Source organism: Epinephelus lanceolatus, chromosome 7, assembly GCF_041903045.1.
Source record: "Epinephelus lanceolatus isolate andai-2023 chromosome 7, ASM4190304v1, whole genome shotgun sequence".
Taxonomy (NCBI): domain Eukaryota; kingdom Metazoa; phylum Chordata; class Actinopteri; order Perciformes; family Serranidae; genus Epinephelus; species Epinephelus lanceolatus.
In genome coordinates, this window is record NC_135740.1 from 18,041,256 (window position 1) to 18,062,657 (window position 21,402).

The following is a 21,402-nucleotide window of genomic DNA, read 5'->3' on the forward strand; positions in this document are numbered from 1 at the left end:
TGACTGTGAAATTACAGTTTGAAGAGTCAGTTCACACAAACCACACACTCACAAAGTGTCTAGAACTTCTGCCCCTAACCTAAATAAAACAGAGATGAATGGAATTTCATGTGTGCCGCTAATGAAACTGACAACTGAACCAACAACAGAGACTACCTGCACAGCTGGATCCCACTTGTGTTGTCCTGGTCCCACGCCCAGGGCATCAGAAACTGGTGCTTGGGCTTTGGCCCTTGGTGTCAGATACGGATGCACAATGCAACCTTTAGCATCTGAATGAGACGCACAAGGCTTTCAAAATTCTCTGATATACACCCATTTGTGTTACTATTAAACAGTCAGAGAAACAGAAGATGCATAAAGAGTAAGTAAGTCCAATTAACGTGAGTGGGACAGGAGGATTATGGGTCCAGTAAGCACAGGACTTTGACTCAGGAGACTGGTGTTTGTGTCGCATTTAAAACTAAGTCAGTCTTGAGTTATTTTGTCACGTGAGTTGTCAGTCAAGTGAGTCAACCACAGTCTTTTTCTAACCCTAACCAAGTTGTTTTGTTGTCTGAACAAACCGCAGAACCCCTCTGTGGTAACATAAAAAGCAAAAGGCTGCGACAGCTTCTGATCAAGCATCAAAATATGACGAATAGGGATTAGATCACATCGAGTGATGTGTGACAAAATGTGGTTGTTTATGTGATTTGGGTGAACTGGCCCTTTTAAGGTTGCATTTAAATGAAGCAAATCACCTGTAGAAGCAGTTTTGGCATCTACCTGCTTAGCTGATTACTACGTCAGTGGATCTACAGAAAACTAATTGTGTATCATTACGATGATTAATTTATTGTTTAGGTAATTTCTTAAGCAAATACAGCCACATCTGTGAGTTTACAATTGCTTGTCACTGTTTTGTGTCACTTAAGAATGAATACTTTTGAAGTTTTTGGCTGTCTGTCACTTTGAAATAAGCAATTTGAAGGCATCGCTTTAATCTCTGACAACTTGTGATGTCATCATATTGGACAGTTTAGAGACATTAAGAGAACAATCAAAATAATTATTAATCTTTTTTAAAGAGGTGACACTAATTATGGCCACATTTGACATGGCAATATTTGGAAAAAAAAGTACTATGATGCCTGGTTTTATCAATATTGCAAAGCCCATCTGTTGGCTAAAAGCTTATTGGGAGATTTTTGACGAGAGCCTATTAACACAGTCTGTGTCTTTGCTGCTCTTCTCTCAGCAGAATCAGCCAGACAGCTGATGTGATGTCTTCGTTCAGCTGTTTGAGCTCTCGGGGTTGACACTCCCCTGTGTGTGTGTGTGTGTGTGTGTGTGCATACATGTGTCTTCTTAAAGCACTGGCAGCTGATGAAACACTAATGCTGCTGATCAGTCAGATGTCTGCTGACCATTTGCTTCTTGTTGCCCAACCTATAGAGAGGAGGATACAAACTCCTCGTCATCAAGCACATTACATGTGAATAATACCACGCCTCTGTATTTCCACAAAATGATGTTCGTCCTGATGTAATGCTTAAATGAAGGTGCAACTAAATACTTGTCTTGTCCATCAGAACCTAATAAATCCAACATTACCACTGTAAACTACAGCACTATTAGACTTTACGTCTCTTTTTCTATTAGGTCTAGCATGTAAGTGCACAGCAGGTCAGTCATGCATACGACAGTGGAACAGATGGCGTGGCGGGGAGAGTGCAGTCATAATGGCAATGTGTTGGTGGACAGAGATTTTCCCTCAGGCCAGTCAGCTAATCAAACACTAATCAGCCCGTCTTCCACTCACTGTGTTCGGTCTGTTTCCCCTCCTCGGCTCTGCTTCCTCACATTCTCCTCCCCTATTCTCCCCATTTTCTCACTATTTGCGCCTAATCTTGGGCTTATCCTGTTAGGCTTTTCACTCCCTCCTGTCTGCACTCATCTCATAGACTCTTTATAGACAAGGGCATGCCTGATCGCTCTGAGGAGAAAGTGTTGTGCTCTTACACTTAGAGCTTTCACTCCTCGGTCATCCTTCTGCCCGTGGCTGGCTTGATCCCTCTCTGGGCCGTCTGTCGCTGCGATTAAAGCCAGGCCGGGTTAAGAAAATCACTGTGGGGCTTGGCCAGGCGTGCAGGGCTGCCTACCTAGATTCTGCCGCTGTTGGATGTAAGGCTGTTAAGCTCAAAGCGATCACAGTAAATGGTAACAGTATGCTCGACACTGATGTCAGGAGAATCAAAGGCAAGTGTCTGTCTGTGTAAGTAACTGCCAGAAATCATAGCCACTTCCTATATAATTCTGCACTAGATGATTAGTTGTTTAACCACATTCACTAACCAGTCCACACAGTCTTGTGTGACCCTCAGTAAAACATTCATTTATTTTAAATACCATAAATTGTTGGGTCAAGTGGGCCTCACAGACTTGAACTGAGTTATTTTTCAAGTGCCAAGACAGAGAACACACCCAAGTTAATCATTACTTCCAAGTGACAGGTGCTTCCTTATAGCTGAAGATTGATAATTAAAAAGTATGTTGCCATTCCTGATATGAGGGAAGGAAAACAAAGATATAATAAAGTCACAACTTACTAAATAAATCAACATCAACAACAATATCAGCAGTTGCTCAGTTGACTATGTGAATGGAGTTGCTTGTAGTGATGAACCCACAGAGAATTTATCTCCCAGCTCTGCAGTTCTCTTCAGCTCTTCAGAGCTTTTTAGCATCTTTCATACAGTCAGCAGTTGTACAGCTTTGATTTTGGCGGCCAAATGCTCTAAAGTCCACTAGGCCAGGGCAATATCTTTTTTTTTAAATAATAATAATAATATAATAATAATAATAATAATAATCTGCCTTTGTGGATCGAAGAAGTAATCCAAAGTTAAAGTTATATGTCAAACAAAGACAGAGGTATTTCCCTTTTTTTTCCACCAGTCCTGTAATGTTATCCCCACCACTTGCAGTCATCATCTTTCTCAGCTTAGCTGCCTCCTCCATTAGTAGAGACTGACCTCTGGTGGTGCCTGCTGTGCATTACATTGCCTCAGTACAGCATCTCTGTATCAGTTTAAAGGATAACTTAGGTATTTTTCAACCTGGGCCCTATTTCCCCATGTGTATGTGTGCGTATGATTCATAGGTACAACTCGTTCTAAAATTGGTTCAGTATTGAGGGAGGCGGATGCAGCTGGCAGCCGCAAAACGAGCTAAAAAGGTAACAGGGGCAAATGCATCCCGTATAAGTTTGCGCATTAAAAGTGCTTTTTCGCCACTGACCGGTTCAGATCGCCAGTGCTATCTCTGTAAATAGCATATTAAGCGTTTCCCTTACCTCTGGGCTATGTGTGACGTCATCTCGCAAGAGCTTTGCTCCACCGTGTCTGTAGCTCTCTCTACTCGTGGGACAGCCGTTTTCTTGAGGAAGAGGTGTTTTGGGATTGGATGTCTTCTCTTCTTCGGCTGGCAGTAGTCATCTTGGGAGAAGTGAGCACTGCAGACCCGATGGTCTGCAAGGCGCAGTGTCTGGACAGGAGTGTTAGCATCCATTTGTAGCACAACTAGCCACAACTTCAGCATCTCGCTGTCCGACAAAGGCAGCCTATGAAAGCTGTACGGGGTGTTGCGCGACATCCTGTTCTTGCAATTCAGATAAGCACAAACATGAACCATTGTTTTCAATCAATGCAGTAAAACTCTCAACTGTACTCCGGGACAACCAGAGCCACTCTGAGCGGGGCTCAGCATGGCTCCTCTGTTTTCTTCCCGCAACAAGCAACGTCACAGCCCAGAGGTAAGGGAAACACTTAGTATGCTATCTACAGAGATAGCACTGGCGATCTGAATCAGTCAGTGGTGAAAAAAAGCACTTTAAATGCGCAAACTTATACGGGATGCATTTGCCCCCATATCTACCTCGCGGCTGGCGGCTGCATCCGCCTCCCTCAATACTGAACCAATTTTAAAATGAGTTGTACCTATGAATCATACGCACACATACACATGGGGAAATAGGGCCCAGATTGAAAAATACATATATAAAATAAAGTTACCTTTTAATAGGAAGGGGAGCATCTATATTTTTGACCATATTGAAAATCATACCTTCGGAATTTCTAAAACGCTGATATACCGTAATACCTTCATACCACCCAAGCCTAAAGTCCACTGTACACTACCCTCAGGGGTTAGAGAAGCCCATACCAGAGCCAAAAGGAGAGTGGATATTGAACTCTTTACCAACATGTTTCCCACAACAACTTTATAAGATGATGATATAGTAATGCAGCATTTGTGTTTACAGCTTGTTCTGTTGCCCCAGAAGTTGCCAAAAAAAATCTATTGACACTCGAGCACAAAGTTGGAGATGTATTTTTGAAACCTGTAGGTCAAATGTAGATATTGGCAAGCTCTGTGTGTGTCACTGACTTAAGAAGAAGTAGATAAGGCAGGTTAAGGCAGGAAAATCAAGCCTACTGAAGTACTAGCATCACAAAATAATAGCAGGAATGCAAACATTACAGATATATGACAGCTTGCAAGCAGAGGTGGGAGTTTCTTCTGGGATCAAACTGGGATGTCGGATGCAGATACAAGTGCATTTCCTCTGCTTCCCTCATCCAATCCAAATAGGTCAGAGCTCTCTCTCCATACACTTTAAATATAAAGCCTCTGCATTCTGTAACCATCATACCTGCTGTCCAGTAAATAATTAGACGACCATTGTGATTGTGTAGCAATTAATTTCTATATTCTTTTTGAGATGATGCTTAAATGTAGTCACATTACCTGGCAGAAAACAGAAACAACTTCTGAAAACTTTTCACAAGGTAACAGATTGATGATATAAGTGTATGTGTGAGTATGCATGGGTGGATTTGGCATAATAAAGAGGTAGCTTGGTGGCCCACATGCTTATTCCTATCAATCAAAATCTCTTCTGCTGCCAGATCAACCTGGCATATATTTCATATTTCATCATAGCAAAGTCTACTGTGTTCAGTAATTTCTGTGTTATTACTGACTACGTGGTTGGTTGGTTTACCCTCCACCTGACTGCTGAACAATAGTTTTGTCGTCATGGGACAAGCGAGACCCGGTGACCTTCAGAGGGGAGAGGTCTGAGAGTGTAAGAGGGTGGACAGACCCCATGCTGTGACCTTTGTCTCTAAATGTCACCGACTCAGAGGGCACTCGGAAACAGTCGCTAACTCTGGCAGCATCTCATCCTGGGACTATTGTCTTGTTAACGAATGTTGCCTTTTCCGCCGTGAGGCAGCCCAGCCTTATCGTTTCCTCGTGTTTTTATTGATCAGGCTTATCTCCCAGTGAGGAGCGCCCGCACTCACCTGCCTTCCACAGATATCAGCAGCGATGGTTAGCCTGTGTGTGTGCGTGTGCATGCAGAGTACTTGGCCCTTGTCTCTTTTATTTAGTCTGAAGAGTTGTAGCGTTGCGGAACAAAAGGCCACGAGTCGAAGCCCTCCTCTGCGAGTGGGCATTGTTGTTTATTTATATCTGCGTGTGTGAGTAGCAGCCGTTGAGGCAGCCGCAGCTCTGTTCTCTTCAACAGCATTTCAGTTTGCTGTCACATCCTGTTCTTTTACATGAAATCAATACGATGGATTTAAAGGTTACATTTACTTTCTTTGACCTGCGCATTTGTCGCTCAGGTCACACAGATAATACAGCTGTTAAGACTCCCTGGCACTGTACTTTTACCTGTTTCTGTAATGGGAATATGCTATAAAAATACATCAAAGTATTATGATGTTTCAGGGCAGTGTGATTGAGTCTATATCTTTATATAAATTTCAAGAATTCTTCATTGATGATTCGCTCTCTTTTAAGCCTTACATTCAGCACCGTGTAAAGAAGTTGAACCTGAGGCTAGGCTATTATTTCAGAAATAATATGCGAAAAAGGACTTGTTGCTGCTACTTTAATGGCAGTGATTGACCATGGTGATGTTTTATATGCATTCATCTTCTCAGTGCATTCACTTCTTAGATACTGTATACATGGAGCATTCCTTGAGGTTGGTTACAAATCTCAAGGTCCTCACTCACCGTTACTCTCTCTGTATGCTAGGGTTGTCTGATCTGCATTGCCCATCTGTAGTCTTTATCACCACTGGCATGTCCTTACTAACCTTGTTTCCTTTCTTATCTATGTAATGCCATCCATCTGAAAAAGACTTCAACCTACAATCTCTGCTCATTACATGTTCACAAGACTTACTTTTGCTGTCTGGTCTTGAAATGGGCAATTTTAGGTTTGCTGCCCCTGCAGCTTGGTATCTGCTCCAGACTTATTTGGGTCTCTCACCTGAAGTGTTTTAAAAGAAGATTAAAGGAGCTGGAAGAAAGTGTATCAGGTCATAGATGCGTTCACTAAATATCTGCCTCTATGTGATCCAGGATATGTTGACCTGATTTCTCCATAAGCTGCATTTCTGAATTTTTTTTACTGTTTCCAACTGTTACCTGTTGTTTCTCACAAACTTTGTTCAGTGTGCTGTTGCCTGTCTTGACCAGGACACTTTGGTAAAGGACATTTTAAATGTCAGTGAGGCTTTTCCTGGTTAAAATACACTTATAATTTCTTGCTGAGAGATCGATTTATCACTTGTATTTGTTCAGTTGCAGCCGGTTTACCTAGCCTAGCATAAAGTCTGGAAACAGGGTGAAACAGAAAGCCTGGCTTTGTCCAAAGGTAAGAAAGTCTGCCTTGTTGTTTCCAACTTTGGTTTCATAATGAATTAAACAAACATGTCACTTAGTAAGCTTCATTTGTAAACATTGCATACGCAAAACAAGGCCTGAAAGAGGCAAACACCACTTCCCACGAGTTGTGATGTATAAAAAACAGACTTGATGGAAGAAACTTTAACCCGCTTACGAACATTTTGGAGATGGGAAATTTGTGACTCATATGGTGAGGTGAAAGCCTGATTGTAGAATTTTTTTTGCACACACCATTTTTGGCTTTTGTTCGTACGTACATTTTTAGTGTGGATCCTATGCATTGTTTTATAAAATTAGACCTCAGGGTCCAGATCTGACTTGACCCCAAAGTTCAGTTAGTTTATTTAGCGTGAACACTGTGTACTGCACCCGGGGGTGGCAATCATTCTCAGGCGCGGTACAAATAAATCATACCTAATATAAAAAACACCGTTAGAGGTGCTGGTAGAGGGATTTAGTTTCCTTCAGACAAGAACTGGACTGAACTAGACTAGCAGTTTGCCCCTGTTTCCAGTCTTTGTGCTAAGCTAAGCTAAACATATGCTTGGTCTGGCTTTGGATTTACCGTACAGGCTCGAGAGAGGCATCAATGTTTTCACCTAACTCTCAGCAAGAAAACAAATGAGCACAGTTCCCAAAATGTCCAACTTTTTCTTTAAGAATCGAACTCCTCCCAAATTATTCATTTTTGTTTATTTTATGTGAAATCCGTCTCTGTGAAATAAGACAGTCCTTCTAGCATTTAAAATGTCTGACCCAGGATAATGTTATTTCAAAGGAGCCAGACATCCAGTGAGCCTCCCATAGCTGCTTCCTGTAATGTTATTGTCCAGAGGAGCTTAGGCAGAGGAAATGAGTCTAGCTCGCGTTGTTGTCTTGTCTAGTTGACTGGTCAGACAGGTACAGTATCTGTAAGCAGGCCCTGACTTGTCAGTGTCTGTGATCTCTGCCTTGCATTTCCATCTGTGGATCTCCACATTCATATTCTGTCTTTGCTCCATCCTGCTGCCGCCACGTTTCCATCCATTCACACACACACACACACACACACACACACATGCACCACCTTCACCGCTCCTCCGGGTTCCCAGAGCTTTCTTGTTGGCGCTGCTCTGTCGGCCAGCTGAGAGACTTATAACTGAGAATCTGTGGAATCTGAGACTGGATGTGCCTGTGGGGCCCACAGGTAATGACAGGGGTATGGTGGCACCTGCTCAAGTGTTAGACTGGGCTGCCTCGCTTTGATGGGGTTATCCCTTCCTTTCATATTTCAGCTGATTTTCTTTAAATTGCACTTGGCAGGCTAAAGGGTCCCGCAAACATCTCATTCTTGCTCTGGAATGCCTTTAATAGCCTGCCAATCGCTACATTGTGCATCTCTGGTTGGCGAGGTGCTTTATTAGCTGGGATTCCTGTATGCCCACCTATTGGTGCCAGCTTTAAGAGGTCCAGATACCTCCTTCACTCCCCTCAGCTCTGCTCAGGCCTGCATCACATGGCGAAGAAAGAAGAGAGGAGTGGCTCTCTCCTGGTTAAGGAGCAGAGAACAATATCCTCTTTTTTCCTCCCCCTAAGATGCGAGCGTCTCCAGTTTGAGTTATGTAACTTGATACGACGCAGAACCCGACCAGTAACCCGGCCTCAGGAAAGGGGACTTACACTCAGACTATTGTCCAGACAGTCCACGCTGAGACAACCCCCGCATGCTCTCATTTTCCACTCCTTCCTCATTTGCACTCTTATTTTTTCCGACCCTCATCCCTCTTTCTCTGTGTTCCTGCTGTCTGTCTTTTAACCCAAGGATGAGCTCTCATTATTGTCTTATTATCCGTGAGCAAACATTGTATTGTTGGTATTTGTCTGGTGAAGCTGGCTCTCATATGTCAACGCATGGCCTGGATTGACCGCCTCGAAGCTGGTTCACATGCGGGGCTTTTGTTTGTGAAACTGGGAGAACAAGTCGAACCATACTGGCCTCTGAGAGGGCTCAAAGAGCACAAAGAGATGAGCAGGTGAGGAGGGGAAAGGAGCGGGTGTAAGGTGAACAGGAAAGTACCGAAACAGACCTACAGCTTCTACAGAGGTCGAATTAGTGATTTGTCCCAGTTTACTATATAAAACATACAGGTAAATTTCCAGTGATGCTTCTGTTTGTATTCAAACAATTATTACGCACAACTTAAGATCAGCTTAGTCCTCAGTGCAAAGTCATCCTGTGGTGTCCTGCAGGTCAGTGGTTAGGACCAAGCAGCTCCCTCCCATCCACACCTCCCAACAGCCATCACAGTCTGAGAAACAGGAAGTCATGTGGCGTGATAATCAGTAGCGCGCGCATGAGACAGACAGAGAGGAAAACAGAGTGAGCATGGGATCAGGAGCAGAGAAGTGAAGTATCAGGTGGACAACACACACAGGTAAATAAATGACTTTTTTCCTTTTTGGTACCTTTTCATTTTATCTCTGTTATCTGGGTTTTTATTTGCTTTGAAAAGTCAGTCTTAACGATACTGAAAGTACCTAAAGTCCACAGTCCACTGGCTTCAGATCAAAGCAAGAACTTGCCTAACCTGTGTGTGTATATTTTATTCATTCCTGAGAACGCTGCTGGGAAAGTTTTCCTTATTTACATGCCAGCAAGCTCAAAATGCTCTGAACTCAACTGTGATTTACGGCTGCATTGTCAGAAGAACAGCTTAAGCTGTGAAGAGGAGGGGAAAGCAGCCTGATTGTTAATTACTCATCCCATGAGGCATGCTTGTTTGCAGCGGAGTTGGATTGGAATTAACTAACTTTTTAACAAAATCTTTCCTCGAGGGCAAATGACGTCACACTGAGCAGCAGCCTCCTAATTCACTTCCAGCACAGAACTAATATGCTAATTAACTGTTAATTATTGAAAGTCCCAAAATGGAGCCACATGGTGCTTTCCGAACAATATATAGGATTATCTGCTCCGCTGAGCTGTGCGTCTTGATTTCCTCAATAAACCCTCTTTCCATTACGTTCTTCTTCTTCTGTTTGTTTTTTCTTGATGATTGTCGGTCTGATGGTCTATTTGTGTCCCTGGAATTCCCCCTGAGGACTGTTCATGGCTCAATGTTGTACCCAAGCTGTGTAACATGATTTCGTTGGATTGACTTGTGTTATTACTGAATTGTATAGCTTGAGGCAAAGTGTCACAGCTGCACAAGGTGAAATCCCCCTCGTGTTGACGTTTCACTGTTGTTTCTTGTTGCTTTGCTGTCATTGTTAACAGTGAGGCTGTGGCCCGAGTCGGCTGAACAAGCTGATTTTCAGTAGTTCCCACTGTGCTGCTCCTCAGCACCAACAAACAAACACTCGCTTTATTTACAGAGAAACTCCACAGGAGGAAAAAGTGCTGATCCTCTGACTCTGCATCAGCGTGCGTCAGCATCAGTGTTTACTACCTGACATGCACCCTGCTCTGCTCCTCTCCTCTCCCGGTCTTACAGTGCAGATGAGATCAAAGAAAAAGTTTGCTGTGATGTGATCAGGAAAGCTTTTTATCTATACGTTCATTTAGGCTTAAACTGGAACATCATCAACATTTAAAGCAGTCATACTGCGGGTCAATCCATATCCATGTATTCCTCTGAATCCTAATCAATTTTCAGCTGCAGTCCACACATTTCCCTTTGTGTTTGTGTTTGTCTAAGTGTATGGTCTAACACTGAGGGTGTGTGGATGGATGCACGCACGTTCATTGCAGCTGTTAAGTGGAATTGGTTCAGGTGTGGGTCGATGTGGGAACCACTCGATTTCTATCTCTGTAATCACAGAACGGTGACTCCTACATGAACCGCTCCAGGAAACAAAGAAGGCACAGAGAGAAAAGAGAACGTCACGTCCCCCTCTGTCCTCGCTCTAATGAATTTAATAAGACGCTAGCTCTCATGCTTTTGTCTTTATCAGCTCAATTTAACACTGTGCGGCTCCCCCGCTCTGATTATGTGGTAGAATTATCAGTCATTAAATGTCTGATATTACCAAACTTAGCTCTCATGGGAACCAAGGTGCTTTGATAATAGACACTGTTGTTTAGTTTTTTTGTTTGAAATAACCCACAACACTTCAGAGCCTGCAGCAGAGAAAAAGGCCTCTGTCCACATCACCCATATCAGTGCTGCATGGGCAATGTGAAGGCACATTAATAATTACCGAGTGAGAAATGTAAGGAATGTGTTTCCTCACATCGCTCTCTCCCTGTACATTCTTCAGTCTGAACTTGTGGTCTGTGTTAAACACACTGTGCTGATAGCAGCAGTTGGCAAACACTGTACAGGCTTAGCTTGCTGAGAAGGTGGACAGAAACCAAACACACAACTTGTACTGGATTCAGGATAAGGTGAAATAAATTACATGCCACTTTGTTTGCTTTCTCACAAATTCCGATGGTGTTAGGTGAGGAAATATTTCTGTACGGTGTCATTTTTACAGTTGTTGACCTCCTCAATTACATCAGGTTAAAACTTGAAATCTGTGTGTTTATCCAGTGTGATATCTCAAATATTGTAGATGGCATCAGGCATTTACATAATATAGAACAAAAATCTGGAAGGATGATTATCTCAGCGCTGTAGTATTCTCAAAACAAGGAAACATGTTGGTTTTTAATTACAGCACTCTTGTCATGCCAGACACTGTACTTTATATATTAAAACCTGAATGTAGTGCCAAAATCATAAGATACCAAAACACAACAGCTGACAACCATTTAACACAAGAAGCAGTCAGCAAGAAGTATTGTAAAGGCATGTCTCAGCACCACCAGTCTCCCATGAAATCTGATGAGCACAGCATGCGAACTGCACAGTCATACGTGATACAGCAGGAAGGCAGACGAGAGGGTCGGTCTTGACATTTTCTCCAAAAAATATACAATAGTTGGCGTGATATGAAGGTCGATGCCATTGTATGAGCTTAGATCTGGCAATTTTCTGCACTCTTGCAACAACATTAACAAATGTCACAGAGATGATTGGGCAAGTGTACTTGGGTGTGAAAAGCTGAGCACTAGGGGTAGCAGTCGTACTCAGGCACTGTGCAAATCAATCATACCTAACATGAAAACACCCTCAGACTAACTGCAATGCAACAATACCATTTCTTTATTGCCATGTTTCCTACACAGATCATCAACTGGTGATGATACTGACTTGTTGGTTGGGATCTGTTAGCTATAGAATCAGAATGACATCATGTATGCAACCATTAAGCGTGATGGGGTCTTTATTATTCGCTGATAACTCAGCCATAGATGGCGTTTTGACACAAGTCATGGAGCTAGCATTAAGTCAAGAAGTTAACCCCTTTAGAGGTTAGGGTTGCCCATGTTAAAATCTGTCGTTTGAGATATCACGCTAACAATATCAATAACAGACAGACAAACAAACAAATAAACAGACAGGGGTGAAAACAATACCTCATTGGGGAGGCACTACTGTAATCGTAACTTAAGTAGGCGTGCTGTGCGAGAACACAAACATCGACAGGTGTACCAACAATGACTAAGGTGAGGTAGCTAACAGGCAATTGTTTGATTCGTTCGGAGATTATCTCCTACAGTTCAACCCTTAGATTACTAATGCAGGACTCATTATTTCTTGCGACGGTGGAACAGATGGATAGTGTGAGACATGCAGTTGCTGCTGGATACATGTAAAATTAGAAATTCTATTTCAGTGAAGGAAAAGATGGTATGAAAATTAAAATGATATTTGCCTGTATCAGATTACCTTTCGTATCAGATGTTTTGTTTGCGCCTTGTTTTTACCACTCAGGGTGACTGGTAGATTAGTGTGTATGTGTGTGTGTTGGATGAGTGAAGGGCAAGTGGATGTCACTTAAAACAACACTGAGGTCAAGTACTTATCCTTATGCTGCGAGTACTAATCTCTCTTTATCACACACACATAAACACATCCATAGAGGTTGAACTTGTAGCCTCACTGAGGGATCAAGGCAGGCATTCGTCTAAACAAAGTCAGGGATTATGCAATCAATCCTTTTTCACACCACAAATTGAAGACTCTTTGATATTTTTAACAATACAGACTCTTTGTGCCGCTGGAAGAGAAGCAGAAACAGGGTTGTTGTTGAAGAAAATGTCTCTATAAATAACACTGATAACACATTTAGAGGTAAGAGGTGGCCATGTGAACACACTCCCTCGGGTGCCCTATTCTCACGCTGAAGCAGCCTTATGTAACATCAGTTAGATTCAGATCAATAAGGTCCCATGAAACACCAGTCCAACCAGTCACCCCAGATAACCCTGACATTGCTACTGTAGTCAGGGCCAGTAATTGAGTTCTGTGCAGAAATACAATACTGTAATGTCAGCAGAGGCAGTAAAGGCTGAGGTGCACTGTTCAGACCGCCATCAATAGGCTAACAGATGCAAAGTGAGGAAACCCATCTCAGGAAGTCTTGACAGATGATTTTGTTGAGTGAATCCAGGTCAAAGCATGCCAGTCATGATCAAGACTGTGAGTCTTCTAAACAGTTGTAGAGCTCATAAAAATGGTGTAACTACAGATCCTCTAATGCTCTATTCACACGAGACCAGTATTACCAGGGGTGATTTAGAAATTACCTCCCCACGTCTGTGCTTGATGCAGCACATTCACAGGAGATAAGTGCAGTCTGTATTTTACCTTAATTCACTGACATTATCTCCTGGATATGATGCACATAGTCATTTGTAACTCCACTCTACACTACACAGGAACACTACACAGCACCATGAGCTGTGATGTGCAGTCACCTCCTTTTTTCTTTATCAAAAAAATGTTGGTTATACAAACAGTTTTTGCCACATTGTCACATGTCGTCCATCTGATCATCTTTCTTCATGCTGTGTAGCGAGATGAGCCTTTTGCATTCTGCACCCAAAATGCTGTCAAAACTTTATGTATCATTGCCAATGCAGCCTCCATCATTCTCGTCTGGGAAAAAGGCAGAAAAGAGGTGCGGAGAAAACAAAAGACCTAAATACGACCGCAAATCACCAAGAGACCGATTTAAACTGGACTAATATTATCACATGACCGCTGTGTTTGGCAGAATATTGTGGGTAAATTGCGGTAGAAATATAGTTTAACGAATTGCAGTCATCATGGTGGATTCTCATCGGATTAAGATCACAGATGCAGTGGCGTTCCCAAGAAGGGGGCTGGGGGGCCATGGTCTCCCTGATATAAAGAGAAGGGTTTTTTGGGGAGTTTTTCCATATCCGCTGTGAGTGTCCTAAGGACAGAGGGATGTCTGTAAAGCCCTCTAAGGCAAATTGTGATTTGTGATATTGGGCTTTATAAATAAAATTGATTGATTGATTGATTGATTGATTGATTGATACAACTCCTGGCCTACCCCCATGCCCCAATGACAAAAAAAAAATTGTGGCTGATATTACTGTCTGTAAGAGGCTGTGGCGCAACCATTTCTTAAGCTAGTGTAAAGATAGTGGTATCTTGTGAAACTAGACAACATAAGGCATCCATTGATACCATGTCTGCGTGGCTTTTCCGGGACGGGGGCTGAAAAACATGCTAAAGTTAGGTTAAATTGTAGCAAGGGAACAACTGGCATGATCATTTTTAAAGTGGTCCTTTGAACTCTCACATCAATATATCTAAAGACTTAGGAGGGCTTGTTCCCAGTAAAGTGTTTAAAGTTTTGTTCCGTACAATTAACGTACGTGTTTTTGTGGAAAAGGACAACAAGCCTATTTTAAGAACAATGAAATGCATTACGTGTTTTGACAGGACACATTGAAACAGGATTGTTGTTGAGTGTACCAGTATTAGTTGATTTATATTGCATAATTAGTAATATTAACTTAAAAATAAGACACCAAAGTTGACACTCCTTCCTTAATACTCCATATTGACATAGTTTTATACTACGACGGCATAGTTAAATTCCTGAAATTCAGTTATGGCTTTTGGTTTTGGTGTGCCACCCCAAGATTTTCAGTGGCCCCATCTGATCAATGAATGATCCCTGGGGTGCTGCTGCACAGACGACCTCCGCAATTATTATAAACAGGGGGTCACCAGGTAATACTCATCTAGTGTGTGAATAGGACCTAAGGCAGCGACTGTGTCCCAATTTGTCCCAAGTTTTGAGTTTCAAGGTTTTCCCCTCTGGGTCAGTAATTATGGAGGCTGCTGTGGAAATGATTAATGAGAGTTTGATAGCATTTAGTCTCATCTAGAGCCATTGGGAGAGGAAGGATGCTCAGATCCATTAAACGACTAACATGTTGTTTAATATACATAAGATAATGAGATGGATGACCTGCACTAATCTTTCTGTTGATCCAATAGATCCATCCGAAGTTGAAATGAAGTAGAGACTGTTTATCCATTGAAAATGTGCCACATGAAACTCAAAAGTGGGCACATAGTGTTTAAAATGCCAGAACCATAAAAAAATGATTCTCCTGGTATTGATTGATTACAAGTACTCATCATGTAGCAAATAGAAATGTACCAAAATATCAGCAACTGTCGGTATTGGCTGAGAAACATTTAGAAAGCAATACATATCATGATGTTTGTTAGGTTGTGAAGAGAAACCTACATAGCTAGTGTCTGTAGAGTTAATACTAAGGCTTTATAGTTATATTATGTGAAGATCAGTAAAATATTCCTTTAAAAACCCCATTAGTGCATCACACAGTGCCGGCAAATAGTAGGGCCAATATTTTATTCATGAGTTTAGAGTGTATACAGTGGTATGGGACGGTATACAAGCTGCTCCAGTGTTCCCTAAAATGTGTCACGTCTCGTCAGAACTCGTAGAATCAAACGTCTGCTCTTAACTGTCTGTGCGCTCAATAGCACCCTGTATCTACAGCCATGACCAAATATGACCTGTTGACCTCCGTAAAGACTGGAGTATTGCTCATCAATGGACACAGTGTGAGACTGAACACTGGGCCTTCAGCTTTAGCACCGCCATGTCTAACCGCAAGTGAATTATGCCCCGTGTTCCACAGAGAGGCTGCTCATCATCTTGAGTGTCATGAAATATGAAGGTCGACCTTTCTATGCAAAGTTCTGTCTGCATCTCTCATTCAGAAAACAAAAGACAAGAATCGCCTCAAGGAAGTTTAGCTTGAGATTTCCATGTCTGTGTGTAGCTTGTCAGATTTTAAAGATGTGATATATTATATGACACACAAGCGGCCTTCAGATGCACGGAAGAAGGAACATTTCATGACCCTGCTTTTGAACATCTTGGCTCCTTTGAAAAGCCTCGGGGTCCGTGGAGAGGAACGAGGTCCGCCTGCCTGATTGTCTCCCATCCATAACGAATAACCTGCTAACAATTAGAGAGTGCAGCTGAGCGCTCCTCTGCTGTCATGCCCCACAGACACAGACGCTCTCACACTCACACATTACACGCTAGCATGTTATAGTCAATCAGAGAGGAGAGCGCTCCTTTCCTTCTCATGTAGGATGGTTCCTTCCTAGTCGGCCTTGGGCACAGCTCACCCTGACAGATTGAGGCAGGGGAAACTCCACAGTATCAGATATAAGTCACACTTGAATTTACATCAGTTTAATTTTGTGCTCCCTGTGGTACAAACATGTCATCCAGGATATCCGTTATTATTTTCAGTAACTGAGATCCTAGCCCTCTGATAGTCTAGCGACCTGTCCAGGGTGTACCCCGCCTTTCGCACAAGGACAGCTGAGATAGGCTCTAGCCCCCCGCAACCCCTAACAGGGTAAGAAGTTCCAGAAGAGAATGAATGAATGATGAGATCCTTGTTTTTATATCCAACATGTTGAAGAACAAAAGCACTGACAGGCTTCTTTGGGGAAAGAGGAGTTTGGTTGTTTGATTTTGGCAACATAAGAAATCATTATGCCACAGTTCCCAAAGATCACCGGGCAGGTAAGGGATGGCAAGCCCTTTAACTTTTATTCACTAGTAGTAAAAGCAATTGCAATTGATATCAACAATTGTTTTTTGACTGGTAAGAATTTCAAGCCACCATATCCATAATGTAATTTTGACTAGCAGCAGTTCTATTTAAAGATATCCACAACTTATTTCTCATCTGTCAAAATTTTCCATTGATATTAACAGTTCATTTTTTACTGGTGGAAGTGTTCATTGTAATTATCTATAACTCCAGCTTCCTCCCACAGTCCCAAGACCAATGTTGGGTGTTGCCGCCAAAAATGGCTTTTTTCAGTAACGAGTAGTGTAAGGCACTACTGTCCCTAAATGCAGCAATCACATTACAGTTACTAATCAAACACTTCAGTTGTTACTTGCGTTACATAAATTCATCATTAGATCTTCCCCTTACTTAAGAGTTAGTGACAACGGGCTTCAGGCTGTTGCCAACGGGTCGTCCTCCGTGTCCAGCTGGTGTTGTGCCGTATTAAGCATGCGTGCTTAATACGGCACAACACCTGTCAGCGGCGAACACAGATGCGGGGACGAGCCAGAGGATGGGAGAGTTTCTGCCACGAACAAGCACAGAGATCCGGGGAGACATGGGAGCAGCTTCATGTGTTTACAGCAGATAGCAGGAGCGAGAACAGACGTCTCACTCCGCTACTCTGTGCTGCAACTCTGCTGACAACTCTGTTGTCCTACTAAGTATTGATAACACGCTTAGTATTTTACAAATTCGAGTTTTTTTTTTTTAATTTGATGAACCAGGCGCTGATATGCAAAAATGAACTAAATGACTGTGGGGCAGTGGGCAAGTCATATAATCATAACACCTTTACACACAGTAACCACCCCCCGCCTGGCATAACAACTTCTCTGGCGGAAACCCTGCAAATACTTAAGGAGAGAAAGAGGGAAGTCTGCTTAGGGGCGTACCTTGTGAACCAGCTGTGCATTGAACAAGAAGCTCTGGCCTGACACCTCATGCAACAGCCTAATAGCATAATGGATTTCAGTCATCACTACAATTACACTGATGGGAGAAAACATATGCTTTTATACAAGTGAGGGGGCACAGTGAATGAAGTGGAGGGGCATTGCCCCCTCGTGAAGGCGACTCTGGGTATATCCATCTAGTTAACTATACCTACCTTAGGATCGTTACACATATGTAAGGTTTAATGCTATATCGTTAACTGGCAAATCACATGACAATGCATTTCAGGCAATTTTACAGAGTAACTAGTAATGTAACGACTATTGTAACTAATTACTTTCTCCAGGGAGTAATCAAGTAAAGTAAGGGATTACTTTTTTCCCAAGTAAGGTGTAATGTGTAATACATTACTTTTTTGAGTAACGACCCCAAACACTTCGGCAACACTGCCAAAGACATGCACGTTAGGTTAATTGGTGACTCTAAATTGCCCCTAGGTGTGAATATGAGCGTGAGTGGTTGTCTGTCTCTATGTGTCAGCCCTGTGATAGTCTGGTGACCTGTCCAGGGTGTACCCTGCCTCTCACCCAATATCAGCTGGGATAGGCTCCAGCCCCCCGTGACCCCTAACAGGATAAGAGGTTTTGGAAAATTAATGAATGAATTAATCCAAAATGATTTGTTGATATGTCGGATATATCGGAAACTAAACTGTCAATATCAATGGGAAATTATTAGGGCTGCTCACTTTAAGTGGAAGATTCAAATCATCATTTGTAGACCCTTCAGTTGACTGAGATTCTTCAGGTTGAGCAGTCAAGTTTCACGCTGCTCTCCGGGGTAAAATCATTACACTACCTCAAATTGTTCTGTCCGTATGGTGACGATACCTGCAATGGATAGGCAGCTGCAGCCCCAGACCCAGAGTGAGTCTGAGTGAGATGGAGGCAGCCGCACAGGGGAAGAGAGACTTTGTCCAGTCAAGCTCCAAGATAACGTTATCTAATGCCCTTTGCTCAGAAGTGAGGAATTTAACTTAACATGATACAGTCTCTGGCTTTTGTTTGATATCTAGTGTTGGCAAAAAATGTTAGCACATATTAGCTCGGAAGGCTAACCTGGCTTTATTTACTGTATTATATAAACGTCTCTGTCACCCTGAACATGACGCCAAACCCTGTTCAAAAATCTGGCAGTTCAATAAAGTGTTGCTTGATAGTCTATATGAAAAAAGAAACAAGTAGTCAAATGTCTGTTTTGAACAGCCGAATCCGATTCGACCGCCAAAACGCTGAGTCGAGTACAGCCCTAGAAACTACATTACCCCTAGTTACAATCCTTTTTCAACAGGTGAAAATTCCATTGTAGATATCTGTGATCGTTATTCTTACTAGTGAAAAAGGAATTACTGATATCTATAATTAAATTAGACATCTGTAAATCAGTTTGACTGGTTGAAATTATATTTGTAACATGTTGAAATTGTTTTACAGATATCTTGAAATGACATTTTGACATGTCTAAATGTCATTTCCACTAGTTAAAAACGAAATCCAGTTAGCACTACTGATTAAATATTAAAAGGTATGTGCATAATTAGCCTGTTTTGGCTGTTAAATGTGGTGGAAACATGTTTCTTAGCATGATGCATCAAACTTCTGACACTGCATCATCACATCCTGTAATGGCAGAGTAGGAGTTAAATATAACACTGCACTTCTCTGTGGAAAAGATTAAAAAAGGCCAGTGGCTGATTTGGTAATCGCTCTATAGTGTTTCACACAACTAACAGCTGTGAAAACTAGTGCGCACAGCTTTGATAGAGCTTATATAATGTAACAGTGTGCGCTGTGTGGGAGTTTTAGATGTAACCTGCAAAGTTACCCCACAAACGTAAACAAACTTTGATCGTGGATCAGGGGAGAGAGAGCACCGAGGGAAGAGGGCAGAGTATCTGGAGCTGCGAGCTGTGCGTGAGCTTTTTTTCCGGCACTGTGTTGAGTGACCCGCACGCACACAAGTGTGAGTGAGCGTCCGTGGGAGTGAGGCGTTTTGTGCATCAAAAAAGCTGACGAGCCTGAGCTTGTGTTCTGTAAAGCATCTTTGGAATTTGGCTTCCCCGTCCTTCTCTCCTCTGTCTCAGTCCCATTGCTGACCTTTGTGTCTCTGAGGGGTTTGAAATGTCCCCTCTTCATGCTCAAGCAATTCATTGAAAGCTTTGTCTTCCCTGCAGGACACCTGATTACAATAATTGAGGAGAGAGAGCATCCTTGAAACCCTCCTCTTGAAGGCTGCATGTTTTGTTTTCTTTGTGATTGGAGTAAAGTGGCAGTTGTATGGTTTTCTGGATGAGTTAGGATATCACCCTGAGAAAACTTGAGCCAAAACCTTTCACTGTAAAGCCTCACTGAGAGCATTTAGAGACTCACACCTCTCAGCAGCATGTTCACATCTTTCCTCTTTAGTATGCACTGCTCTATATTACAATGACTGTTGAGTGTTAACAAAACTTATCTGATTTTATACTACTTTCAGTTTTGAATTGCAGTATTTACCTCTGTTCCCTCTCTATCCATAGAAGTAAAATGTGATTATGATCATTTTATTTCAATGGTGCAGTCCCACAAGGTGCTCACAAGTGCTCCAGCTTACAGCATTTACCTTTTCTGAAAGAGGTGACCAGCAACATGTGCAGCAGCAGATGCAGGGAAAGTGTACAGCATCAGAGGCTCATCTGTTACCTGTGCAGCTCTGTGATTCACTGATGTTAAACATTTTTGCGTTTGATCAAAGTTAGCAGCTTTTGAACAAGCTTGTCACTGCTTTGAAAGAAGCGTAAATCAAGAACAGAGCACTTTTCAATTAGACCATGAGTGTTCAAGGCTGGAAGGAAGCACTGCTTTGATCCGTGTGTGTGTGTGTGAGATTTAAGGTTGTGTGTTATGTTTCAGGGCCCCATGGTTAGTCAGGGCTAGGTTGTAAATCTTGCTGTGTCTCCTGGTTTACTCAGGCCCATAAACTAGAAGGCAATTATGGAAAACAACTGGATTCAAGATTTCTTCAGTCCTGCAAGATTTGTGGTTGCTGCCTAAAAGGATTTCTACCCTCCAATCTACCCAAAAGAATTGCTTTGCCTCACCCACCCTCACCTCGGCCCCGGCTTCCCGTCAAGCATCGATTGGCCTCTCATGTCTCTGGCAGATACAAGACACAAACAGAGTAAAATACCGTGACTAAAAATACTGTGTCAGACCTAGGCCAGTGGCCATTAGGTTTGGCACACTCATGATTTATTCATATGGTGTCAGACACATACACACTCAGCATGACCTGCACTGACTCATATCCATCATGTCTTACTCTGACCCCAGACTTCCTGGTTGGACGGCACCAGAGAAGTTCCGGGTTGTCACATTATAGTTGATTATATTCATCATCATTGATTATCAGGTCTCTTTCCTCAGCTCTGTATTATACTGGCTTATTAGGAGCCGGATGCTTTAGTGGAAAGTTTTACACTGGGAGAAATCGTACCTCATGAATATAAACATGAGCAGCTTTGGCAGCTTTGATCTCGGACTGGCTGAGAGCCCTGAGTGGAGTGGGCTGGAGCTGCCGTTGCACAGCTCTCACTGCCTATTTTAACCATTTGCATAATTGTTATAACTGTTGAGGCCAGCAGTGCAAAGCACTTGATAAATGTGGCTTGTATTAGAGGCAAGAGGAGATCCCAGAGTGTCACTGGGGGTGTCTGTGCTCAGCCATGGCGCATTT

General features: G+C 42.5%; 1 protein-coding gene across 2 annotated transcripts in view; it reads left to right on the top strand.

Moving 5' to 3' along the window:
• Positions 1-21,402, top strand: part of n4bp3 (NEDD4 binding protein 3) — a 35,008-nt gene that overhangs the window by 1,282 nt on the left and 12,324 nt on the right. Inside the window, exon 1 of one of the 2 annotated variants that reach the window (XM_033633902.2) lies at positions 9,051-9,163. The exons of the other annotated variant lie outside the window; for it this stretch is intronic. The gene's annotated coding sequence lies outside the window, so the exon portion shown is untranslated. Of the gene's footprint in view, positions 1-9,050; positions 9,164-21,402 lie in introns of those variants that run through there. 2 annotated transcript variants of the gene reach the window in all.